Source organism: Ambystoma mexicanum, chromosome 6p, assembly GCF_040938575.1.
Source record: "Ambystoma mexicanum isolate Mex_15411 chromosome 6p, UKY_AmexF1_1, whole genome shotgun sequence".
Lineage (NCBI taxonomy): Eukaryota > Metazoa > Chordata > Amphibia > Caudata > Ambystomatidae > Ambystoma > Ambystoma mexicanum.
This window is the reverse complement of record NC_090935.1, coordinates 59,045,040-59,071,027: the sequence shown is the minus strand read 5'-3', so window position 1 is coordinate 59,071,027 and position 25,988 is coordinate 59,045,040.

Here is a 25,988-nt window from a genome sequence, read left to right as displayed (position 1 = left end):
GGAAGAGCACGCTGCCTTCCCCAGCATGTCTCTCCTTTCGCTCTGAAGGGTGGGCCCTGAAGTAGACCTTGTGGGCACTCAGGTGGGGGTGAGAGGAGGAGGGAGAGGACCCTGCTTTCCACAGCATGTCTCTCCTTTCGCTCTGCAGGGTGGGCCCTGAAGGAGACATTATGGGCACTGCGGGTGGGGGAGAGAGGAGGAGGAGGGAGAGGGCACTGCTTTCCCCAGCATGTCTCTCTGTTTGCTCTGCAGGGTGGGCCGTGAAGGAGACATTATGGGCACTGCAGTTGGGGGAGAGAGGAGAGAGAGGGTGCTGCTTTCCCCAGAATGTCTCTCCTTTTGCTCTGCAGGGTGGCTCCTGAAGGAGACATTATGGGCACTGCGTGTGGGGGGAGAGTGGAGGAGGGAGAGGACGCTGCTTTCCCCAGCATGTCTCTCCTTTTGCTCTGCACGGTGGACCCTGAAGGAGACATTATGGGCACTGCGGGTGGGGGAGAGAGGAGGAGGAGGAGAGGGCGCTGCTTTCCCCAGCATGTCTCTCCTTTTGCTCTGCAGGGTGGGCCCGGAAGGAGACATAATGGGCACTGCGGGAGGGGGAGAGAGGAGGTGGGAGAGGGCGCTGCTTTCCCCAGCATGTCTCACCTTTTACTCAGCAGGTTGGGCCCTGAAGGAGACATTATGTGCGCTGCGGGTGGGGGAGAGAGAAGGAGGGAGAGGGCGCTGCTTTCCCCAGCATGCCTGTCCTTTTGCTCTGCAGGGTGTGCCCTGAAGGAGACATTATGGGCACTGCGGGTGTGGGGAGAGAGGAGGAGGGAGAGGGCGCTGCTTTCCCCAGCATGTCTCTGCTTTTGCTCTGCAGGGTGGGCCCTGAAGGAGACCTCATGGGCACTACGGGTGGGGGAGAGAGGAGGAGGGAGAGGGCGCTGCTTTCCCCAGCATGTCTCTCCTTTTGCTCTGCAGGGTGGGCCCTGAAGGAGACCTCATGGGCACTGCGGGTGGGGGAGAGAGGAGGAGGGAGACGCTCCTTTTCCTCTGCAGGGTGGGCCTTGAAGGAGACATTATGGGCACTGCGGGTGGGGGTGAGAGGAGGAGGGAGAGGGCGCTGCTTTCCCCAGCATGTCTCTCCTTTTGCTCTGCAGGGTGGGCACTGAAGGAGATCTCATGGGCAATATGGGTGGGGGAGAGAGGAGGAGGGAGAGGGTGCTGCGTTCTCCAGCATGTCTCTCCTTTTGCTCTGCAGGGTCGGCCCTGAAGGAGACCTCATGGGCACTGCGGGTGAGGGAGAGAGGAGGAGGGAGAGGGCGTTGCTTTCCCCAGCATGTCTCTCCTTTTGCTCTGAAGGGTGGGCCCTGAAGGAGACGTTATGGGCACTGAGGGTGGGGGTGGGGGAGGAGGGAAAGGGTGCTGCTTTCCCCAGCATGTCTCTCCTTTTCATCTGCAGGGTGGGCCCCGAAGGAGACCTCATGGGCACTGCGGGTGGGGGAGCGAGGACGAGGGAGAGGGCGCTGCTTTCCCCAGCATGTCTCTTCTTTTGCTCTGCAGGGTGGGCCTTGAAGGAGACATTATGGCCACTGCGGGTGGGGGTGCGAGAAGGAGGGGGGAGAGGGTGCTGCTTCCCCCAGCATGTCTCTCCTTTTGCTCTGCAGGGTGGGTCCTGAAGGAGACCTCATGGACACTGCGGGTGGGGGAGCGAGGAGGAGGGAGAGGGTGCTGCTTTACCCAGCATGTCTCTTCTTTTGCTCTGCAGCGTGGGCCCTGAAGGAGACATTATGGGCAGTGCGGGTGGGGAAGAGGAGGGAGAGCGCGCTGCTTGCCCCAGCATGTTTCTCCTTTTGCTCTGCAGGGTGGGCCCTGAAGGAGAATTCATGGGCACTCCGGGTGGGGGAGAGAGGAGGAGGGAGAGGGCGCTGCTTTCCCCAGCATGTCTCTCCTTTTGCTCAGCAGGTTGGGCCCTGAAGGAGACATTATGGGCGCTGCGGGTGGGGGAGAGAGAAGGAGGAGGGAGAGGGCGCTGCTTTCCCCAGCATGTCTCTCCTTTTGCTCTGCAGGGTGGGCCCTGAAGGAGACATTATGGGCACTGCGGCTGGGGGAGAGAGGAGGAGGAAGAGGGCGCTGCTTTCCCCAGCATGTTTGTCCTTTTGCTCTGCAGGGTGTGCCCTGAAGGAGACATTATGGGCACTGCGGGTGGGGGAGAGAGGAGGAGGGAGAGGGCGCTGCTTTCCCCAGCATGTCTCTCCTTTTTCTCTGCACGGTGGGTCCTGAAGGAGACTTTATGGGCATTGCAGGTGGTGGAGAGAGGAGGGGGGAGAGGGTACTGCTTTCCCCAGCATGTCTCTCCTTTTGCTCTGCAGGGTGGGCCCTGAAGGAGATATTATGGGCACTGCGGGTGGGGAGAGAGGAGGTGGGAGAGGGCACTGCTTTCGCCAGCATGTCTGTCCTTTTGCTCTGCAGGGTGTGCCCTGAAGGAGACATTATGGGCACTGCGGGTGTGGGGAGAGAGGAGGAGGGAGAGGGTGATGCTTTCCAGCATGTCTCTCCTTTTGCTCTTCACAGTGGGCCCTTAAGGAGACGTTATGGGCACCGCGGGTGGGAGAGAGAGGAGGAGGAGGGAGAGGGCGCTGCTTTCCCCAGCATGTCTGTCCTTTTGCTCTGCAGGGTGTGCCCTGAAGGAGACATTATGGGCACTGCGGGTGGGGGGAGAGAGGAGGAGGGAGAGGGCGCTGCTTTCCCCAGCATGTCTCTCCTTTTGCTCTGCAGGGTGGGCCCTGAAGGAGACCTCATGGGCACTGCGGGTGGGGGAGTGAGGAGGAGGGAGAGGGCGCTGCTTTCCCCAGCATGTCTCTCCTTTTGCTCTGCAGGGTGGGCCCTGAAGGAGACCTCATGGGCACTGAGGGTGGGGGAGACTCTCCTTTTCCTCTGCAGGGTGGGCCCTGAAGGAGACATTATGGGGACTGCGGGTTGGGGTGAGAGGAGGGGGGAGAGGGCGCTGATTTCCCCAGCATGTCTCTCCTTTTGCTCTGCAGAGTCGGCCCTGAAGGAGACCTCATGGGCACTGCGGGTGAGGGAGAGAGGAGGAGGGAGAGGGTGCTGCTTTCCCCAGCATGTCACTCCTTTTGCTCTGCAGGGTGAGCCCTGAAGGAGATGTTATGGGCTCTGAGGGTGGGGGCGGGAAGAGGGAGAGGGTGCTGCTTTCCCCAGCATTTCTCTCCTTTTCATCTGCTGGGTGGGCCCTGAAGGAGACCTCATGGGCACTGCCGGTGGGGGAGCGAGGAGGAGGGAGAGGGCGCTGCTTTCCCCAGCATGTCTCTTCTTTTGTTCTGCAGGGTGGGCCCTGAAGAAGACATTATGGGCACTGCGGGTGGGGGTGCGAGGAAGAGGGGGGAGAGGGTGCCACTTCCCCCAGCATGTTTCTCCGTTTGCTCTGCAGGGTGGGACCTGAAGGAGACCTCATGAGCACTGCGGGTTGGGGAGAGAGGAGGAGGGAGAGGGTGCTGCTTTCCCCAGCATGTCTCTTCTTTTGCTCTGCAGGGTGGGCCCTGAAGGAGACATTATGGGCAATGCGGGTGGGGGAGAGGAGGAGGAGGAAGAGGGCGCTGCTTTCCCCAGCATGTTTCTCCTCTTGCTCTGCAGGGTGGGCCCTGAAGGAGACATCATGGGCACTCCGGGTGGGGGAGGGAGGAGGAGGGAGAGGGTGATGTTTTTCAGCATGTCTCTCCTTTTGCTATGCAGGGTGGGCCCTGCAGGAGATATTTTGGGCAAAGCAGGTGGGGGAGAGAGGAGGAGGGAGAGGGCGCTGCTTTCCCCAGCATGTCTCTCCTTTCGCTCTGCAGGCCCTGAAGGAGACATTATGGGCACTGCGGGTGGGGGAGAGAGTATGAGGGAGAGGGCGCTGCTTTCCCCAGCATGTCTGTCCTGTTGCTCTGCAGGGTGGGCCCTGCAGGAGATATTATGGGCACTGCGGGTGGGGGAGAGAGGAGGAGGAGGTAGAGGGCGCTGCTTTCCTCAGCATGTCTCTCCTTTTCCTCTGCACGGTGGGCCCTGAAGGAGACATTATGGGCACTGCGGGTGGAGGAGAGAGGCGTAGGGAGAGAATGCTGCTTTCCCCAGCATGTCTCTCCTTTTGCTCTGCAGGGTGGGCCCTGAAGGAGACCTCATGGGCACTGCGGGTGGGGGAGAGAGGAGGTGGGAGAGGGTGCTGCTTTCCCCAGCATGTCTCTCCTTTTGCTCTGCAGGGTGGGCCCTGAAGGAGACATTATGGGCACTGTGGGTGGGGGAAAGAGGAGGAGGGAGAGGGCACTGCTTTCCCCAGCATGTCTCTCCTTTTCCTCTGAATGGTGGGCCCTGAAGGAGACATTATGGGCACTGCGGGTGGGGGAGAGAGGAGGAGGGAGAGGGCGCTGCTTTCCCCAGCATGTCTCTCCTTTTCCTCTGCAGGGTGGGCAATGAAAGAAACATTATGGGCATTGCAGGTGGGGGAGAGAGGAGGAAGGAGAGGGTGCTATGTTCCCCAGCATGTCTTCTCTTTTCCTCTGCAGGGTGGGCCCTGAAGGAGACATTATGGGCACTGCAGGTGGGGGATAGAAAAGTAGGAGGGAGAGGGTGCTGGTTTCCCCAGCATGTCTCTCCTTCTCCTCTGCAGGGTGGGCCCTGAAGGAGACATTATGGGCACTGCGGGTGGGGGAGAGAGAAGGAGGGAGAGGGCACCGCTTGCACCAGCATGTCTCTCCTTTTCCTCTGCAGGGTGGGCCCTGAAAGAGACCTTATGGGCACTGCAGGTGGGAGGGAGGAGGAGGGAGAGGGCGCTGCTTTCCCCAGCATGTCTCCCCTTTTGCTCAGCAGGGTGGGCCCTGAACGAGACATTATGGGCACTGCGGGTGGGGGATGGAGGAGGAGGAGGGAGAGGGTGATGCTTTGGCCATCATGTCTCTCCTTTTGCCATGCAAGGTCGGGACCTGCAGGAGATATTATGGCAAGGCGGGTGGGGGAGAGAGGAGGAGGGAGAAGGCGCTGCTTTCCCCAGCATGTCTCTCCTTTTGCTCTGCAGGGTGGGCCATGCAGGAGATATTATGGGCACTGCGGGTTGGGGTGAGAGGAGGAGGGAGAGGGTGCTGATTTCCCCAGCATGTCTCTCCTTTTGCTCTGCAGAGTCGGCCCTGAAGGAGACGTCATGGGCACTGCGGGTGAGGGAGAGAGGAGGAGAGAGAGGGCGCTGCTTTCCCCAGCATGTCTCTCCTTTTGCTCTGTAGGGTGAGCCCTGAAGGAGATGTTATGGGCACTGAGGGTGGGGGGGAGGAGGGAGAGGGTGCTGCTTTCCCCAGCATGTCTCTCCTTTTCATCTGCTGGGTGGGCCCTGAAGGAGACCTCATGGGCACTGCCGGTGGGGGAGCGAGGAGGAGGGAGAGGGTGCTGCTTTCCCCAGCATGTCTCTTCTTTTGCTCTGCAGGGTGGGCCCTGAAGGAGACCTCATGAGCACTGCGGGAGGGGGAGAGAGGAGGAGGGAGAGGGTGCTGCTTTCCCCAGCATGCCTCTTCTTTTGCTCTGCAGGGTGGGCCCTGAAGGAGACATTATGGGCACTGCGGGTGGGGGAGAGGAGGAGGAGGAAGAGGGCGCTGCTTGCCCCAGCATATTTCTCCTTTTGCTCTGCAGGGTGGGCCCTGAAGGAGACATCATGGGCACTCCGGGTGGGGGAGGGAGGAGGAGGGAGAGGGTGATGCTTTTCAGCATGTCTCTCCTTTTGCTCTGCAGGGTGGGCCCTGCAGGAGATATTATGGGCAAAGCAGGTGGGGGAGAGAGGAGGAGGGAGAGGGCGCTGCTTTCCCCAACATGTCTCTCTATTTCCTCTGCAGAGTGGGCCCTGTAGGAGATATTATAGGCACTGCGGTGGGGGAGAGAGGAGGAGGGAGAGGGCACTGCTTTCCCCAGCATGTCTCTCCTTTTGCTCTGCAGGGTGGGCCCTGAAGGAGACATTATGGGCACTGTGGGTGGGAGAGAGAGGAGGAGAAGGGAGAGGGCGTGGTTTTCCCCAGCATGTCTCTCTGTTTGCTTTGCAGGGTGGGCCGTGAAGGAGACATTATGGGCACTGCGGTTGTGGGAGAGAGGAGGAGGGAGAGGGCGCTGCTTTCCCCAGCATGTCTCTCCTTTTGCTGTGCAGGGTGGGCCCTGAAGGAGACATTATGGGCACTGCGGGTGGGGGGAGAGAGGAGGAGGGAGAGGACGCTGCTTTCCCCAGCATGTCTCTCCTTTTGCTCTGCACGGTGGGCCCTGAAGGAGACATTATGGGCCCCGCCGCGTGGGGGAGAGAGGAGGAGGAGGAGAGTGCGCTGCTTTCCCCAGCATGTTTTTCCTTTTGCTCTGCAGGGTGGGCCATGAAGGAGACGTTATGGGCACTGCGGGTGGTGGAGAGATTAGGGGGGAGAGGGTGCTGCTTTCGCCAGCATGTCTCTCCTTTTGCTCTGCAGGGTGGGCCCTGAAGGAGACCTCATGGGCACTGCGGGTGGGGGAGAGAGGACGGAGACTCTCCTTTTCCTCTGCAGGGTGGGCCCTGAAGGAGACATTATGGGCACTACGGGTGGGGGTGAGAGGAGGAGGGAGAGGGCGCTGCTTTCCCCAGCATGTCTTTCCTTTTGCTCTGTAGGGTGGGTGTTGAAGGAGATCTCATGGGCAATATGGGTGGGGGAGAGAGGAGGAGGGAGAGGGTGCTGCGTTCTCCAGCATGTCTCTCCTTTTGCTCTGCAGGGTCGGCCCTGAAGGAGACCGCATGGGCAGTGCGGGTGATGGACAGAGGAGGAGGGAGAGGGCGCTCCTTTCTCCAGCATGTCTCTCCTTTTGCTCTGCAGGGCGGGCCCTGAAGGAGACATTATGGGCTCTGAGGGGAGGGGGAGGAGGGAGAGGGTGCTGCTTTCCCCAGCATGTCACTCCTTTTCATCTCCAGGTTATGCCCTGAAGGAGACCACATGGGCAATGCGGGTGGGGGAGCGAGGAGGAGGGAGAGGGCGCTGCTTTCCCCAGCATGTCTCTTCTTTTGCTCTGCAGGGTGGGCCCTGAAGGAGACATTATGGGCACTGCGGGTGGGGGTGCGAGGAGGAGGGGGGAGAGGGTGCTGCTTCCCTCAGCATGTCTCTCCTTTTGCTCTGAGGGTGGGCTCTGAAGGAGACCTCATGGGCACTGCGGGTGGGGGAGCGAGGAGGAGGGAGAGGGTGCTGCTTTCCCCAGCATGTCTCTTCTTTTGCTCTGCAGGGTGGGCCCTGAAGGAGACATTATGGGCACTGCTGGTGGGGGAGAGGAGGAGGAGGAAGAGGGCGCTGCTTGCCCCAGCATGTTTCTCCTTTTGCTCTGCAGGGTGGGCCCTGAAAGAGAATTCATGGGCACTCCGGGTGGGGGAGGGAGGAGGAGGGAGAGGGTGATGCTTTCCAGCATGTCTCACCTTTTGCTCTTCACAGTGGGCCCTGAAAGAGACATTATGGGCACTGCGGTTGTGGGAGAGAGGAGGAGGGAGAGGGTGCTGTTTTCCCCAGCATGTCTCTCCTTTTGCTCTGCAGGGTGGGCCCTGAAGGAGACATTATGGGCACTGCGGCTGGAGGGAGAGAGGAGGAGGGAGAGGATGCTGCTTTCCCCAGCATGTCTCTCCTTTTGCTCTGCACGGTGGGCCCTGAAGGAGACATTATGGGCACTGCGGGTGGGGGAGAAAGGAGGAGGAGGAGAGTGTGCTGCTTTCCCCAGCATGACTTTCCTTTTACTCTGCAGGGTGGGCCATTAAGGAGACGTTATGGGCACTGCGGGTGGTGGAGAGAGGAGGGGGGAGAGGGTGCTGCTTTCCCCAGCATGTCTCTCCTTTTGCTCTGCAGAGTGGGCCCTGAAGGAGACGTTATGGGCACTGCGGGTGATGCAGAGAGGAGGGGGGCAGAGGCAGTTGCTTTCCCCAGCATGTCTCTCCTTTTGCTCTGCAGTGTGGGCCCTGAAGGAGACGTTATGGGCACTGCAGGTGGGGGAGAGAGGAGGAGGGAGAAGGCGCGGCTTTCCCCAGAATGTCTCTCCTTTTGTTCTGCAGGGTGGGCCTTGAAGGAGATGTTATGGGCACTGCGGGTGGGAGAGAGAGGAGGAGGAGGAAGAGCACGCTGCCTTCCCCAGCATGTCTCTCCTTTCGCTCCGAAGGGTGGGCCCTGAAGTAGACCTTGTGGGCACTCAGGTGGGGGTGAGAGGAGGAGGGAGAGGACCCTGCTTTCCACAGCATGTCTCTCCTTTCGCTCTGCAGGGTGGGCCCTGAAGGAGACATTATGGGCACTGCGGGTGGGGGAGAGAGGAGGAGGAGGGAGAGGGCACTGCTTTCCCCAGCATGTCTCTCTGTTTGCTCTGCAGGGTGGGCCGTGAAGGAGACATTATGGGCACTGCAGTTGGGGGAGAGAGGAGAGAGAGGGTGCTGCTTTCCCCAGCATGTCTCTCCTTTTGCTCTGCAGGGTGGCTCCTGAAGGAGACATTATGGGCACTGCGGGTGGGGGGAGAGTGGAGGAGGGAGAGGACGCTGCTTTCCCCAGCATGTCTCTCCTTTTGCTCTGCACGGTGGACCCTGAAGGAGACATTATGGGCACTGCGGGTGGGGGAGAGAGGAGGAGGAGGAGAGGGCGCTGCTTTCCCCAGCATGTCTCTCCTTTTGCTCTGCAGGGTGGGCCCGGAAGGAGACATAATGGGCACTGCGGGAGGGGGAGAGAGGAGGTGGGAGAGGGCGCTGCTTTCCCCAGCATGTCTCACCTTTTACTCAGCAGGTTGGGCCCTGAAGGAGACATTATGGGCGCTGCGGGTGGGGGAGAGAGAAGGAGGGAGAGGGCGCTGCTTTCCCCAGCATGTCTCTCCTTTTGCTCTGCAGAGTGGGCCCTGAAGGAGACCTCATGGGCACTGCGGGTGAGGGAGAGAGGAGGAGAGAGAGGGCGCTGCTTTCCCCAGCATGTCTCTCCTTTTGCTCTGTAGGGTGAGCCCTGAAGGAGATGTTATGGGCACTGAGGGTGGGGGGGAGGAGGGAGAGGGTGCTGCTTTCCCCAGCATGTCTCTCCTTTTCATCTGCTGGGTGGGCCCTGAAGGAGACCTCATGGGCACTGCCGGTGGGGGAGCGAGGAGGAGGGAGAGGGTGCTGCTTTCCCCAGCATGTCTCTTCTTTTGCTCTGCAGGGTGGGCCCTGAAGGAGACCTCATGAGCACTGCGGGAGGGGGAGAGAGGAGGAGGGAGAGGGTGCTGCTTTCCCCAGCATGCCTCTTCTTTTGCTCTGCAGGGTGGGCCCTGAAGGAGACATTATGGGCACTGCGGGTGGGGGAGAGGAGGAGGAGGAAGAGGGCGCTGCTTGCCCCAGCATATTTCTCCTTTTGCTCTGCAGGGTGGGCCCTGAAGGAGACATCATGGGCACTCCGGGTGGGGGAGGGAGGAGGAGGGAGAGGGTGATGCTTTTCAGCATGTCTCTCCTTTTGCTCTGCAGGGTGGGCCCTGCAGGAGATATTATGGGCAAAGCAGGTGGGGGAGAGAGGAGGAGGGAGAGGGCGCTGCTTTCCCCAACATGTCTCTCTATTTCCTCTGCAGAGTGGGCCCTGTAGGAGATATTATAGGCACTGCGGTGGGGGAGAGAGGAGGAGGGAGAGGGCACTGCTTTCCCCAGCATGTCTCTCCTTTTGCTCTGCAGGGTGGGCCCTGAAGGAGACATTATGGGCACTGTGGGTGGGAGAGAGAGGAGGAGAAGGGAGAGGGCGTGGTTTTCCCCAGCATGTCTCTCTGTTTGCTTTGCAGGGTGGGCCGTGAAGGAGACATTATGGGCACTGCGGTTGTGGGAGAGAGGAGGAGGGAGAGGGCGCTGCTTTCCCCAGCATGTCTCTCCTTTTGCTGTGCAGGGTGGGCCCTGAAGGAGACATTATGGGCACTGCGGGTGGGGGGAGAGAGGAGGAGGGAGAGGACGCTGCTTTCCCCAGCATGTCTCTCCTTTTGCTCTGCACGGTGGGCCCTGAAGGAGACATTATGGGCCCCGCCGCGTGGGGGAGAGAGGAGGAGGAGGAGAGTGCGCTGCTTTCCCCAGCATGTTTTTCCTTTTGCTCTGCAGGGTGGGCCATGAAGGAGACGTTATGGGCACTGCGGGTGGTGGAGAGATTAGGGGGGAGAGGGTGCTGCTTTCGCCAGCATGTCTCTCCTTTTGCTCTGCAGGGTGGGCCCTGAAGGAGACCTCATGGGCACTGCGGGTGGGGGAGAGAGGACGGAGACTCTCCTTTTCCTCTGCAGGGTGGGCCCTGAAGGAGACATTATGGGCACTACGGGTGGGGGTGAGAGGAGGAGGGAGAGGGCGCTGCTTTCCCCAGCATGTCTTTCCTTTTGCTCTGTAGGGTGGGTGCTGCTTTCCCCAGCATGTCTCTTCTTTTGCTCTGCAGGGTGGGCCCTGAAGGAGACCTCATGAGCACTGCGGGAGGGGGAGAGAGGAGGAGGGAGAGGGTGCTGCTTTCCCCAGCATGCCTCTTCTTTTGCTCTGCAGGGTGGGCCCTGAAGGAGACATTATGGGCACTGCGGGTGGGGGAGAGGAGGAGGAGGAAGAGGGCGCTGCTTGCCCCAGCATATTTCTCCTTTTGCTCTGCAGGGTGGGCCCTGAAGGAGACATCATGGGCACTCCGGGTGGGGGAGGGAGGAGGAGGGAGAGGGTGATGCTTTTCAGCATGTCTCTCCTTTTGCTCTGCAGGGTGGGCCCTGCAGGAGATATTATGGGCAAAGCAGGTGGGGGAGAGAGGAGGAGGGAGAGGGCGCTGCTTTCCCCAACATGTCTCTCTATTTCCTCTGCAGAGTGGGCCCTGTAGGAGATATTATAGGCACTGCGGTGGGGGAGAGAGGAGGAGGGAGAGGGCACTGCTTTCCCCAGCATGTCTCTCCTTTTGCTCTGCAGGGTGGGCCCTGAAGGAGACATTATGGGCACTGTGGGTGGGAGAGAGAGGAGGAGAAGGGAGAGGGCGTGGTTTTCCCCAGCATGTCTCTCTGTTTGCTTTGCAGGGTGGGCCGTGAAGGAGACATTATGGGCACTGCGGTTGTGGGAGAGAGGAGGAGGGAGAGGGCGCTGCTTTCCCCAGCATGTCTCTCCTTTTGCTGTGCAGGGTGGGCCCTGAAGGAGACATTATGGGCACTGCGGGTGGGGGGAGAGAGGAGGAGGGAGAGGACGCTGCTTTCCCCAGCATGTCTCTCCTTTTGCTCTGCACGGTGGGCCCTGAAGGAGACATTATGGGCCCCGCCGCGTGGGGGAGAGAGGAGGAGGAGGAGAGTGCGCTGCTTTCCCCAGCATGTTTTTCCTTTTGCTCTGCAGGGTGGGCCATGAAGGAGACGTTATGGGCACTGCGGGTGGTGGAGAGATTAGGGGGGAGAGGGTGCTGCTTTCGCCAGCATGTCTCTCCTTTTGCTCTGCAGGGTGGGCCCTGAAGGAGACCTCATGGGCACTGCGGGTGGGGGAGAGAGGACGGAGACTCTCCTTTTCCTCTGCAGGGTGGGCCCTGAAGGAGACATTATGGGCACTACGGGTGGGGGTGAGAGGAGGAGGGAGAGGGCGCTGCTTTCCCCAGCATGTCTTTCCTTTTGCTCTGTAGGGTGGGTGTTGAAGGAGATCTCATGGGCAATATGGGTGGGGGAGAGAGGAGGAGGGAGAGGGTGCTGCGTTCTCCAGCATGTCTCTCCTTTTGCTCTGCAGGGTCGGCCCTGAAGGAGACCGCATGGGCAGTGCGGGTGATGGACAGAGGAGGAGGGAGAGGGTGCTCCTTTCCCCAGCATGTCTCTCCTTTTGCTCTGCAGGGCGGGCCCTGAAGGAGACGTTATGGGCTCTGAGGGGAGGGGGAGGAGGGAGAGGGTGCTGCTTTCCCCAGCATGTCACTCCTTTTCATCTCCAGGTTATGCCCTGAAGGAGACCACATGGGCACTGCGGGTGGGGGAGCGAGGAGGAGGGAGAGGGCGCTGCTTTCCCCAGCATGTCTCTTCTTTTGCTCTGCAGGGTGGGCCCTGAAGGAGACATTATGGGCACTGCGGGTGGGGGTGCGAGGAGGAGGGGGGAGAGGGTGCTGCTTCCCTCAGCATGTCTCTCCTTTTGCTCTGAGGGTGGGCTCTGAAGGAGACCTCATGGGCACTGCGGGTGGGGGAGCGAGGAGGAGGGAGAGGGTGCTGCTTTCCCCAGCATGTCTCTTCTTTTGCTCTGCAGGGTGGGCCCTGAAGGAGACATTATGGGCACTGCTGGTGGGGGAGAGGAGGAGGAGGAAGAGGGCGCTGCTTGCCCCAGCATGTTTCTCCTTTTGCTCTGCAGGGTGGGCCCTGAAAGAGAATTCATGGGCACTCCGGGTGGGGGAGGGAGGAGGAGGGAGAGGGTGATGCTTTCCAGCATGTCTCACCTTTTGCTCTTCACAGTGGGCCCTGAAAGAGACATTATGGGCACTGCGGTTGTGGGAGAGAGGAGGAGGGAGAGGGTGCTGTTTTCCCCAGCATGTCTCTCCTTTTGCTCTGCTGGGTGGGCCCTGAAGGAGACATTATGGGCACTGCGGCTGGAGGGAGAGAGGAGGAGGGAGAGGATGCTGCTTTCCCCAGCATGTCTCTCCTTTTGCTCTGCACGGTGGGCCCTGAAGGAGACATTATGGGCACTGCGGGTGGGGGAGAAAGGAGGAGGAGGAGAGTGTGCTGCTTTCCCCAGCATGACTTTCCTTTTACTCTGCAGGGTGGGCCATTAAGGAGACGTTATGGGCACTGCGGGTGGTGGAGAGAGGAGGGGGGAGAGGGTGCTGCTTTCCCCAGCATGTCTCTCCTTTTGCTCTGCAGAGTGGGCCCTGAAGGAGACGTTATGGGCACTGCGGGTGATGCAGAGAGGAGGGGGGCAGAGGCAGTTGCTTTCCCCAGCATGTCTCTCCTTTTGCTCTGCAGTGTGGGCCCTGAAGGAGACGTTATGGGCACTGCAGGTGGGGGAGAGAGGAGGAGGGAGAAGGTGCGGCTTTCCCCAGAATGTCTCTCCTTTTGTTCTGCAGGGTGGGCCTTGAAGGAGATGTTATGGGCACTGCGGGTGGGAGAGAGAGGAGGAGGAGGAAGAGCACGCTGCCTTCCCCAGCATGTCTCTCCTTTCGCTCTGAAGGGTGGGCCCTGAAGTAGACCTTGTGGGCACTCAGGTGGGGGTGAGAGGAGGAGGGAGAGGACCCTGCTTTCCACAGCATGTCTCTCCTTTCGCTCTGCAGGGTGGGCCCTGAAGGAGACATTATGGGCACTGCGGGTGGGGGAGAGAGGAGGAGGAGGGAGAGGGCACTGCTTTCCCCAGCATGTCTCTCTGTTTGCTCTGCAGGGTGGGCCGTGAAGGAGACATTATGGGCACTGCAGTTGGGGGAGAGAGGAGAGAGAGGGTGCTGCTTTCCCCAGCATGTCTCTCCTTTTGCTCTGCAGGGTGGCTCCTGAAGGAGACATTATGGGCACTGCGGGTGGGGGGAGAGTGGAGGAGGGAGAGGACGCTGCTTTCCCCAGCATGTCTCTCCTTTTGCTCTGCACGGTGGACCCTGAAGGAGACATTATGGGCACTGCGGGTGGGGGAGAGAGGAGGAGGAGGAGAGGGCGCTGCTTTCCCCAGCATGTCTCTCCTTTTGCTCTGCAGGGTGGGCCCGGAAGGAGACATAATGGGCACTGCGGGAGGGGGAGAGAGGAGGTGGGAGAGGGCGCTGCTTTCCCCAGCATGTCTCACCTTTTACTCAGCAGGTTGGGCACTGAAGGAGACATTATGGGCGCTGCGGGTGGGGGAGAGAGAAGGAGGGAGAGGGCGCTGCTTTCCCCAGCATGTCTCTCCTTTTGCTCTGCAGAGTGGGCCCTGAAGGAGACCTCATGGGCACTGCAAGTGGGGGAGAGAGGAGGAGGGAGAAGGCGCTGCTTTCCCCAGCATGTCTCTCCTTTTTCTCTGCACGGTGGGTCCTGAAGGAGACTTTATGGGCATTGCAGGTGGTGGAGAGAGGAGGGGGGAGAGGGTACTGCTTTCCCCAGCATGTCTCTCCTTTTGCTCTGCAGGGTGGGCCCTGAAGGAGATATTATGGGCACTGCGGGTGGGGGAGAGAGGAGGTGGGAGAGGGCGCTGCTTTCGCCAGCATGCCTGTCCTTTTGCTCTGCAGGGTGTGCCCTGAAGGAGAGATTATGGGCACTGCGGGTGTGGGGAGTGAGGAGGAGGGAGAGGGCGCTGCTTTCCCCAGCATGTCTCTGCTTTTGCTCTGCAGGGTGGGCCCTGAAGGAGACCTCATGGGCACTGCGGGTGGGGGAGAGAGGAGGAGGAAGAGGGCGCTGCTTTCCCCAGCATGTCTCTCCTTTTGCTCTGCAGGGTGGGCCCTGAAGGAGACCTCATGGGCACTGCGGGTGGGGGAGAGAGGAGGAGGGAGACGCTCCTTTTCCTCTGCAGGGTGGGCCTTGAAGGAGACATTATGGGCACTGCGGGTGGGGGTGAGAGGAGGAGGGAGAGGGCGCTGCTTTCCCCAGCATGTCTCTCCTTTTGCTCTGCAGGGTGGGCACTGAAGGAGATCTCATGGGCAATATGGGTGGGGGAGAGAGGAGGAGGGAGAGGGTGCTGCGTTCTCCAGCATGTCTCTCCTTTTGCTCTGCAGGGTCGGCCCTGAAGGAGACCTCATGGGCACTGCGGGTGAGGGAGAGAGGAGGAGGGAGAGGGCGTTGCTTTCCCCAGCATGTCTCTCCTTTTGCTCTGAAGGGTGGGCCCTGAAGGAGACGTTATGGGCACTGAGGGTGGGGGTGGGGGAGGAGGGAGAGGGTGCTGCTTTCCGCAGCATGTCTATCCTTTTCATCTGCAGGGTGGGCCCTGAAGGAGACCTCATGGGCACTGCGGGTGGGGGAGCGAGGACGAGGGAGAGGGCGCTGCTTTCCCCAGCATGTCTCTTCTTTTGCTCTGCAGGGTGGGCCTTGAAGGAGACATTATGGCCACTGCGGGTGGGGGTGCGAGAAGGAGGGGGGAGAGGGTGCTGCTTCCCCCAGCATGTCTCTCCTTTTGCTCAGCAGGTTGGGCCCTGAAGGAGACATTATGGGCACTGCGGGTGTGGGGAGAGAGGAGGAGGGAGAGGGTGATGCTTTCCAGCATGTCTCTCCTTTTGCTCTTCACAGTGGGCCCTTAAGGAGACGTTATGGGCACCGCGGGTGGGAGAGAGAGGAGGAGGAGGGAGAGGGCGCTGCTTTCCCCAGCATGTCTCTCCTTTTGCTCTGCAGGGTGTGCCCTGAAGGAGACATTATGGGCACTGCGGGTGTGGGGAGAGAGGAGGAGGGAGAGGGTGATGCTTTCCAGCATGTCTCTCCTTTTGCTCTTCACAGTGGGCCCTTAAGGAGACGTTATGGGCACCGCGGGTGGGAGAGAGAGGAGGAGGAGGGAGAGGGCGCTGCTTTCCCCAGCATGTCTCTCCTTTTGCTCTGCAGGGTGGGCCCTGAAGGAGACATTATGGGCACTGCGGCTGGGGGAGAGAGGAGGAGGAAGAGGGCGCTGCTTTCCCCAGCATGTTTGTCCTTTTGCTCTGCAGGGTGTGCCCTGAAGGAGACATTATGGGCACTGCCGGTGGGGGTAGAGGAGGAGGGAGAGGGCGCTGCTTTCCCCAGCATGTCTCTCCTTTTGCTCAGCAGGTTGGGCCCTGAAGGAGACATTATGGGCGCTGCGGGTGGGGGAGAGAGAAGGAGGGAGAGGGCGCTGCTTTCCCCAGCATGTCTCTCCTTTTGCTCTGCAGAGTGGGCCCTGAAGGAGACCTCATGGGCACTGCAAGTGGGGGAGAGAGGAGGAGGGAGAGGGCGCTGCTTTCCCCAGCATGTCTCTCCTTTTTCTCTGCACGGTGGGTCCTGAAGGAGACTTTATGGGCATTGCAGGTGGTGGAGAGAGGAGGGGGGAGAGGGTACTGCTTTCCCCAGCATGTCTCTCCTTTTGCTCTGCAGGGTGGGCCCTGAAGGAGATATTATGGGCACTGCGGGTGGGGAGAGAGGAGGTGGGAGAGGGCACTGCTTTCGCCAGCATGTCTTTCCTTTTGCTCTGCAGGGTGTGCCCTGAAGGAGACATTATGGGCACTGCGGGTGTGGGGAGAGAGGAGGAGGGAGAGGGCGCTGCTTTCCCCAGCATGTCTCTGCTTTTGCTCTGCAGGGGGGGCCCTGAAGGAGACCTCATGGGCACTGCGGGTGGGGGAGAGAGGAGGAGGGAGAGGGCGCTGCTTTCCCCAGCATGTCTCTCCTTTTGCTCTGCAGGGTGGGCCCTGAAGGAGACCTCATGGGCACTGCGGGTGGGGGAGAGAGGAGGAGGGAGACGCTCCTTTTCCTCTGCAGGGTGGGCCTTGAAGGAGACATTATGGGCACTGCGGGTGGGGGTGAGAGGAGGAGGGAGAGGGCGCTGCTTTCCCCAGCATGTCTCTCCTTTTGCTCTGCAGGGTGGGCGCTGAAGGAGATCTCATGGGCAATATGGGTGGGGGAGAGAGGAGGAGGGAGAGGGTGCTGCGTTCTCCAGCATGTCTCTCCTTTTGCTCTGCAGGGTCGGCCCTGAAGGAGACCTCATGGGCACTGCGGGTGAGGGAGAGAGGAGGAGGGAGAGGGCGTTGCTTTCCCCAGCATGTCTCTCCTTTTGCTCTGCAGGGTGGGCCCTGAAGGAGACGTTATGGGCACTGAGGGTGGGGGTGGGGGAGGAGGGAGAGGGTGCTGCTTTCCCCAGCATGTCTCTCCTTTTCATCTGCAGGGTGGGCCCTGAAGGAGACCTCATGGGCACTGCGGGTGGGGGAGCGAGGAGGAGGGAGAGGGCGCTGCTTTCCCCAGCATGTCTCTTCTTTTGCTCTGCAGGGTGGGCCTTGAAGGAGACATTATGGCCACTGCGGGTGGGGGTGCGAGAAGGAGGGGGGAGAGGGTGCTGCTTCCCCCAGCATGTCTCTCCTTTTGCTCTGCAGGGTGGGTCCTGAAGGAGACCTCATGGGCACTGCGGGTGGGGGAGCGAGGAGGAGGGAGAGGGTGCTGCTTTACCCAGCATGTCTCTTCTTTTGCTCTGCAGGGTGGGCCCTGAAGGAGACATTATGGGCAGTTCGGGTGGGGAAGAGGAGGAGGAGGGAGAGCGCGCTGCTTGCCCCAGCATGTTTCTCCTTTTGCTCTGCAGGGTGGGCCCTGAAGGAGAATTCATGGGCACTCCGGGTGGGGGAGGGAGGAGGAGGGAGAGGGTGATGCTTTCCAGCATGTCTCTCCTTTTGCTCTTCACAGTGGGCCCTGAAGGAGACGTTATGGGCACCGCGGGTGGGAGAGAGAGGAGGAGGAGGGAGAGGGCGCTGCTTTCCCCAGCATGTCTCTCCTTTTGCTCTGCAGGGTGGGCCCTGAAGGAGACATTATGGGCACTGCGGCTGGGGGAGAGAGGAGGAGGAAGAGGGTGCTGCTTTCCCCAGCATGTTTGTCCTTTTGCTCTGCAGGGTGTGCCCTGAAGGAGACATTATGGGCACTGCGGGTGGGGGAGAGAGGAGGAGGGAGAGGGCGCTGCTTTCCCCAGCATGTCTCTCCTTTTCCTCTGTAGGGTGGGCAATGAAAGAAACATTATGGGCATTGCAGGTGGGGGAGAGAGGAGGAGGGAGAGGGTGCTATGTTCCCCAGCATGTCTTCTCTTTTCCTCTGCAGGGTGGACCCTGAAGGAGACATTATGGGCACTGCAGGTGGGGATAGAAAAGTAGGAGGGAGAGGGTGCTGGTTTCCCCAGCATGTCTCTCCTTTTCCTCTGCAGGGTGGGCCCTGAAGGAGACATTATGGGCACTGCGGGTGGGGGAGAGAGAAGGAGGGAGAGGGCACTGCTTGCCCCAGCATGTCTCTCCTTTTGCTCTGCAGGGTGGGCCCTGAAAGAGACCTTATGGGCACTGCAGGTGGGAGGGAGGGAGGAGGAGGGAGAGGGCGCTGATTTCCCCAGCATGTCTCCCCTTTTGCTCAGCAGGGTGGGCCCTGTAGGAGACATTATGGGCACTGCGGGTGGGGGAGGGAGGAGGAGGAGGGAGAGGGTGATGCTTTGGCCATCATGTCTCTCCTTTTGCCATGCAGGGTCGGGCCCTGCAGGAGATATTATGGCAAGGCGGGTGGGGGAGAGAGGAGGAGGGAGAGGGCACTGCTTTCCCCAGCATGTCTCTCCTTTTGCTCTGCAGGGTGGGCCATGCAGGAGATATTATGGGCACTGCGGGTTGGGGTGAGAGGAGGAGGGAGAGGGCGCTGATTTCCCCAGCATGTCTCTCCTTTTGCTCTGCAGAGTCGGCCCTGAAGGAGACCTCATGGGCACTGCGGGTGAGGGAGAGAGGAGGAGAGAGAGGGCGCTGCTTTCCCCAGCATGTCTCTCCTTTTGCTCTGCAGGGTGAGCCCTGAAGGAGATGTTATGGGCACTTGGGGTGGCGGGGGAGGAGGGAGAGGGTGCTGCTTTCCCCAGCATGTCTCTCCTTTTCATCTGCTGGGTGGGCCCTGAAGGTGACCTCATGGGCACTGCCGGTGGGGGAGCGAGGAGGAGGGAGAGGGCGCTGCTTTCCCCAGCATGTCTCTTCTTTTGCTCTGCAGGGTGGGCCCTGAAGGAGACATTATGGGCACTGCGGGTGGGGGTGCGAGGAGGAGGGGGGAGAGGGTGCTACTTCCCCCAGCATGTTTCTCCGTTTGCTCTGCAGGGTGGGCCCTGAAGGAGACCTCATGAGCACTGCGGGTGGGGGAGAGAGGAGGAGGGAGAGGGTGCTGCTTTCCCCAGCATGCCTCTTCTTTGCTCTGCAGAGTGGGCCCTGAAGGAGACATTATGGGCACTGCGGGTGGGGGAGAGGAGGAGCAGGAAGAGGGCGCTGCTTGCCCCAGCATGTTTCTCCTTTTGCTCTGCAGAGTGGGCCCTGAAGGAGACATCATGGGCACTCCGGGTGGGGGAGGGAGGAGGAGGGAGAGGGTGATGCTTTTCAGCATGTCTCTCCTTTTGCTCTGCAGGGTGGGCCCTGCAGGAGATATTATGTTCAAAGCAGGTGGGGGAGAGAGGAGGAGGGAGAGGGCGCTGCTTTCCCCAACATGTCTCTCCATTTGCTCTGCAGAGTGGGCCCTGTAGGAGATATTATAGGCACTGCGGGTGGGGGAGAGAGGAGGAGGGAGAGGGCACTGCTTTACCCAGCATGTCTCTCCTTTTGCTCTGCAGGGTGGGCCCTGAAGGAGACATTATGGGCAATGTGGGTGGGAGAGAGAGGAGGAGAAGGGAGAGGGCGTGGTTTTCCCCAGCATGTCTCTCTGTTTGCTTTGCAGGGTGGGCCGTGAAGGAGACATTATGGGCACTGCTGTTGTGGGAGAGAGGAGGAGGGAGAGGGCGCTGCTTTACCCAGCATGTCTCTTCTTTTGCTCTGCAGCGTGGGCCCTGAAGGAGACATTATGGGCAGTGCGGGTGGGGAAGAGGAGGAGGAGGGAGAGCGCGCTGCTTGCCCCAGCATGTTTCTCCTTTTGCTCTGCAGGGTGGGCCCTGAAGGAGAATTCATGGGCACTCCGGGTGGGGGAGAGAGGAGGAGGGAGAGGGTGCTGCTTTCCCCAGCATGTCTCTCCTTTTGCTCAGCAGGTTGGGCCCTGAAGGAGACATTATGGGCGCTGCGGGTGGGGGAGAGAGAAGGAGGAGGGAGAGGGCGCTGCTTTCCCCAGCATGTCTCTCCTTTTGCTCTGCAGGGTGGGCCCTGAAGGAGACATTATGGGCACTGCGGCTGGGGGAGAGAGGAGGAGGAAGAGGGCGCTGCTTTCCCCAGCATGTTTGTCCTTTTGCTCTGCAGGGTGTGCCCTGAAGGAGACATTATGGGCACTGCGGGTGGGGGAGAGAGGAGGAGGGAGAGGGCGCTGCTTTCCCCAGCATGTCTCTCCTTTTTCTCTGCACGGTGGGTCCTAAAGGAGACTTTATGGGCATTGCAGGTGGTGGAGAGAGGAGGGGGGAGAGGGTACTGCTTTCCCCAGCATGTCTCTCCTTTTGCTCTGCAGGGTGGGCCCTGAAGGAGATATTATGGGCACTGCGGGTGGGGAGAGAGGAGGTGGGAGAGGGCACTGCTTTCGCCAGCATGTCTGTCCTTTTGCTCTGCAGGGTGTGCCCTGAAGGAGACATTATGGGCACTGCGGGTGTGGGGAGAGAGGAGGAGGGAGAGGGTGATGCTTTCCAGCATGTCTCTCCTTTTGCTCTTCACAGTGGGCCCTTAAGGAGACGTTATGGGCACCGCGGGTGGGAGAGAGAGGAGGAGGAGGGAGAGGGCGCTGCTTTCCCCAGCATGTCTGTCCTTTTGCTCTGCAGGGTGTGCCCTGAAGGAGACATTATGGACACTGCGGGTGGGGGGAGAGAGGAGGAGGGAGAGGGCGCTGCTTTCCCCAGCATGTCTCTCCTTTTGCTCTGCAGGGTGGGCCCTGAAGGAGACCTCATGGGCACTGCGGGTGGGGGAGTGAGGAGGAGGGAGAGGGCGCTGCTTTCCCCAGCATGTCTCTCCTTTTGCTCTGCAGGGTGGGCCCTGAAGGAGACCTCATGGGCACTGAGGGTGGGGGAGACTCTCCTTTTCCTCTGCAGGGTGGGCCCTGAAGGAGACATTATGGGCACCGCGGGTTGGGGTGAGAGGAGGAGGGAGAGGGCGCTGATTTCCCCAGCATGTCGCTCCTTTTGCTCTGCAGAGTCGGCCCTGAAGGAGACCTCATGGGCACTGCGGGTGAGGGAGAGAGGAGGAGGGAGAGGGTGCTGCTTTCCCCAGCATGTCACTCCTTTTGCTCTGCAGGGTGAGCCCTGAAGGAGATGTTATGGGCTCTGAGGGTGGGGGCGGGAGGAGGGAGAGGGTGCTGCTTTCCCCAGCATTTCTCTCCTTTTCATCTGCTGGGTGGGCCCTGAAGGAGACCTCATGGGCACTGCCGGTGGGGGAGCGAGGAGGAGGGAGAGGGCGCTGCTTTCCCCAGCATGTCTCTTCTTTTGCTCTGCAGGGTGGGCCCTGAAGAAGACATTATGGGCACTGCGGGTGGGGGTGCGAGGAGGAGGGGGGAGAGGGTGCCACTTCCCCCAGCATGTTTCTCCGTTTGCTCTGCAGGGTGGGACCTGAAGGAGACCTCATGAGCACTGCGGGTGGGGGAGAGAGGAGGAGGGAGAGGGTGCTGCTTTCCCCAGCATGTCTCTTCTTTTGCTCTGCAGGGTGGGCCCTGAAGGAGACATTATGGGCAATGCGGGTGGGGGAGAGGAGGAGGAGGAAGAGGGCGCTGCTTTCCCCAGCATGTTTCTCCTCTTGCTCTGCAGGGTGGGCCCTGAAGGAGACATCATGGGCACTCCGGGTGGGGGAGGGAGGAGGAGGGAGAGGGTGATGTTTTTCAGCATGTCTCTCCTTTTGCTATGCAGGGTGGGCCCTGCAGGAGATATTTTGGGCAAAGCAGGTGGGGGAGAGAGGAGGAGGGAGAGGGCGCTGCTTTCCCCAGCATGTCTCTCCTTTCGCTCTGCAGGCCCTGAAGGAGACATTATGGGCACTGCGGGTGGGGGAGAGAGTATGAGGGAGAGGGCGCTGCTTTCCCCAGCATGTCTGTCCTGTTGCTCTGCAGGGTGGGCCCTGCAGGAGATATTATGGGCACTGCGGGTGGGGGAGAGAGGAGGAGGAGGGAGAGGGTGCTGCTTTCCTCAGCATGTCTCTCCTTTTCCTCTGCACGGTGGGCCCTGAAGGAGACATTATGGGCACTGCGGGTGGAGGAGAGAGGCGTAGGGAGAGAATGCTGCTTTCCCCAGCATGTCTCTCCTTTTGCTCTGCAGGGTGGGTCCTGAAGGAGACCTCATGGGCACTGCGGGTGGGGGAGAGAGGAGGTGGGAGAGGGTGCTGCTTTCCCCAGCATGTCTCTCCTTTTGCTCTGCAGGGTGGGCCCTGAAGGAGACATTATGGGCACTGTGAGTGGGGGAAAGAGGAGGAGGGGGAGGGCACTGCTTTCCCCAGCATGTCTCTCCTATTCCTCTGAATGGTGGGCCCTGAAGGAGACATTATGGGCACTGCGGGTGGGGGAGAGAGGAGGAGGGAGAGGGCGCTGCTTTCCCCAGCATGTCTCTCCTTTTCCTCTGCAGGGTGGGCAATGAAAGAAACATTATGGGCATTGCAGGTGGGGGAGAGAGGAGGAGGGAGAGGGTGCTATGTTCCCCAGCATGTCTTCTCTTTTCCTCTGCAGGGTGGGCCCTGAAGGAGACATTATGGGCACTGCAGGTGGGGGATAGAAAAGTAGGAGGGAGAGGGTGCTGGTTTCCCCAGCATGTCTCTCCTTTTCCTCTGCAGGGTGGGCCCTGAAGGAGACATTATGGGCACTGCGGGTGGGGGAGAGAGAAGGAGGGAGAGGGCACTGCTTGCACCAGCATGTCTCTCCTTTTCCTCTGCAGGGTGGGCCCTGAAAGAGACCTTATGGGCACTGCAGGTGGGAGGGAGGGAGGAGGAGGGAGAGGGCGCTGCTTTCCCCAGCATGTCTCCCCTTTTTCTCAGCAGGGTGGGCCCTGAAGGAGACATTATGGGCACTGCGGGTGGGGGATGGAGGAGGAGGAGGGAGAGGGTGATGCTTTGGCCATCATGTCTCTCCTTTTGCCATGCAAGGTCGGGCCCTGCAGGAGATATTATGGCAAGGCGGGTGGGGGAGAGAGGAGGAGGGAGAAGGCGCTGCTTTCCCCAGCATGTCTCTCCTTTTGCTCTGCAGGGTGGGCCATGCAGGAGATATTATGGGCACTGCGGGTTGGGGTGAGAGGAGGAGGGAGAGGGTGCTGATTTCCCCAGCATGTCTCTCCTTTTGCTCTGCAGAGTCGGCCCTGAAGGAGACGTCATGGGCACTGCGGGTGAGGGAGAGAGGAGGAGAGAGAGGGCGCTGCTTTCCCCAGCATGTCTCTCCTTTTGCTCTGTAGGGTGAGCCCTGAAGGAGATGTTATGGGCACTGAGGGTGGGGGGGAGGAGGGAGAGGGTGTTGCTTTCCCCAGCATGTCTCTCCTTTTCATCTGCTGGGTGGGCCCTGAAGGAGACCTCATGGGCACTGCCGGTGGGGGAGCGAGGAGGAGGGAGAGGGTGCTGCTTTCCCCAGCATGTCTCTTCTTTTGCTCTGCAGGTTGGGCCCTGAAGGAGACATTATGGGCACTGCGGGTGGGGGTGCGAGGAGGAGGGGGGAGAGGGTGCCACTTCCCCCAGCATGTTTCTCCGTTTGCTCTGCAGGGTGGGCCCTGAAGGAGACCTCATGAGCACTGCGGGTGGGGGAGAGAGGAGGAGGGAGAGGGTGCTGCTTTCCCCAGCATGCCTCTTCTTTTGCTCTGCAGGGTGGGCCCTGAAGGAGACATTATGGGCACTGCGGGTGGGGGAGAGGAGGAGGAGGAAGAGGGCGCTGCTTGCCCCAGCATATTTCTCCTTTTGCTCTGCAGGGTGGGCCCTGAAGGAGACATCATGGGCACTCCGGGTGGGGGAGGGAGGAGGAGGGAGAGGGTGATGCTTTTCAGCATGTCTCTCCTTTTGCTCTGCAGGGTGGGCCCTGCAGGAGATATTATGGGCAAAGCAGGTGGGGGAGAGAGGAGGAGGGAGAGGGCGCTGCTTTCCCCAACATGTCTCTCTATTTCCTCTGCAGAGTGGGCCCTGTAGGAGATATTATAGGCACTGCGGTGGGGGAGAGAGGAGGAGGGAGAGGGCACTGCTTTCCCCAGCATGTCTCTCCTTTTGCTCTGCAGGGTGGGCCCTGAAGGAGACATTATGGGCACTGTGGGTGGGAGAGAGAGGAGGAGAAGGGAGAGGGCGTGGTTTTCCCCAGCATGTCTCTCTGTTTGCTTTGCAGGGTGGGCCGTGAAGGAGACATTATGGGCACTGCGGTTGTGGGAGAGAGGAGGAGGGAGAGGGCGCTGCTTTCCCCAGCATGTCTCTCCTTTTGCTGTGCAGGGTGGGCCCTGAAGGAGACATTATGGGCACTGCGGGTGGGGGGAGAGAGGAGGAGGGAGAGGACGCTGCTTTCCCCAGCATGTCTCTCCTTTTGCTCTGCACGGTGGGCCCTGAAGGAGACATTATGGGCCCCGCCGCGTGGGGGAGAGAGGAGGAGGAGGAGAGTGCGCTGCTTTCCCCAGCATGTTTTTCCTTTTGCTCTGCAGGGTGGGCCATGAAGGAGACGTTATGGGCACTGCGGGTGGTGGAGAGATTAGGGGGGAGAGGGTGCTGCTTTCGCCAGCATGTCTCTCCTTTTGCTCTGCAGGGTGGGCCCTGAAGGAGACCTCATGGGCACTGCGGGTGGGGGAGAGAGGACGGAGACTCTCCTTTTCCTCTGCAGGGTGGGCCCTGAAGGAGACATTATGGGCACTACGGGTGGGGGTGAGAGGAGGAGGGAGAGGGCGCTGCTTTCCCCAGCATGTCTTTCCTTTTGCTCTGTAGGGTGGGTGTTGAAGGAGATCTCATGGGCAATATGGGTGGGGGAGAGAGGAGGAGGGAGAGGGTGCTGCGTTCTCCAGCATGTCTCTCCTTTTGCTCTGCAGGGTCGGCCCTGAAGGAGACCGCATGGGCAGTGCGGGTGATGGACAGAGGAGGAGGGAGAGGGCGCTCCTTTCCCCAGCATGTCTCTCCTTTTGCTCTGCAGGGTGGGCCCTGAAGGAGACGTTATGGGCACTGAGGGGGGGGGAGGAGGGAGAGGGTGCTGCTTTCCCCAGCATGTCACTCCTTTTCATCTCCAGGTTATGCCCTGAAGGAGACCACATGGGCACTGCGGGTGGGGGAGCGAGGAGGAGGGAGAGGGCGCTGCTTTCCCCAGCATGTCTCTTCTTTTGCTCTGCAGGGTGGGCCCTGAAGGAGACATTATGGGCACTGCGGGTGGGGGTGCGAGGAGGAGGGGGGAGAGGGTGCTGCTTCCCTCAGCATGTCTCTCCTTTTGCTCTGAGGGTGGGCTCTGAAGGAGACCTCATGGGCACTGCGGGTGGGGGAGCGAGGAGGAGGGAGAGGGTGCTGCTTTCCCCAGCATGTCTCTTCTTTTGCTCTGCAGGGTGGGCCCTGAAGGAGACATTATGGGCACTGCTGGTGGGGGAGAGGAGGAGGAGGAAGAGGGCGCTGCTTGCCCCAGCATGTTTCTCCTTTTGCTCTGCAGGGTGGGCCCTGAAAGAGAATTCATGGGCACTCCGGGTGGGGGAGGGAGGAGGAGGGAGAGGGTGATGCTTTCCAGCATGTCTCACCTTTTGCTCTTCACAGTGGGCCCTGAAAGAGACATTATGGGCACTGCGGTTGTGGGAGAGAGGAGGAGGGAGAGGGCGCTGTTTTCCCCAGCATGTCTCTCCTTTTGCTCTGCAGGGTGGGCCCTGAAGGAGACATTATGGGCACTGCGGCTGGAGGGAGAGAGGAGGAGGGAGAGGATGCTGCTTTCCCCAGCATGTCTCTCCTTTTGCTCTGCACGGTGGGCCCTGAAGGAGACATTATGGGCACTGCGGGCGGGGGAGAAAGGAGGAGGAGGAGAGTGTGCTGCTTTCCCCAGCATGACTTTCCTTTTACTCTGCAGGGTGGGCCATTAAGGAGACGTTATGGGCACTGCGGGTGGTGGAGAGAGGAGGGGGGAGAGGGTGCTGCTTTCCCCAGCATGTCTCTCCTTTTGCTCTGCAGAGTGGGCCCTGAAGGAGACGTTATGGGCACTGCGGGTGATGCAGAGAGGAGGGGGGAGAGGCAGTTGCTTTCCCCAGCATGTCTCTCCTTTTGCACTGCAGTGTGGGCCCTGAAGGAGACGTTATGGGCACTGCAGGTGGGGGAGAGAGGAGGAGGGAGAAGGCGCAGCTTTCCCCAGAATGTCTCTCCTTTTGTTCTGCAGGGTGGGCCTTGAAGGAGATGTTATGGGCACTGCGGGTGGGAGAGAGAGGAGGAGGAGGAAGAGCACGCTGCCTTCCCCAGCATGTCTCTCCTTTCGCTCTGAAGGGTGGGCCCTGAAGTAGACCTTGTGGGCACTCAGGTGGGGGTGAGAGGAGGAGGGAGAGGACCCTGCTTTCCACAGCATGTCTCTCCTTTCGCTCTGCAGGGTGGGCCCTGAAGGAGACATTATGGGCACTGCGG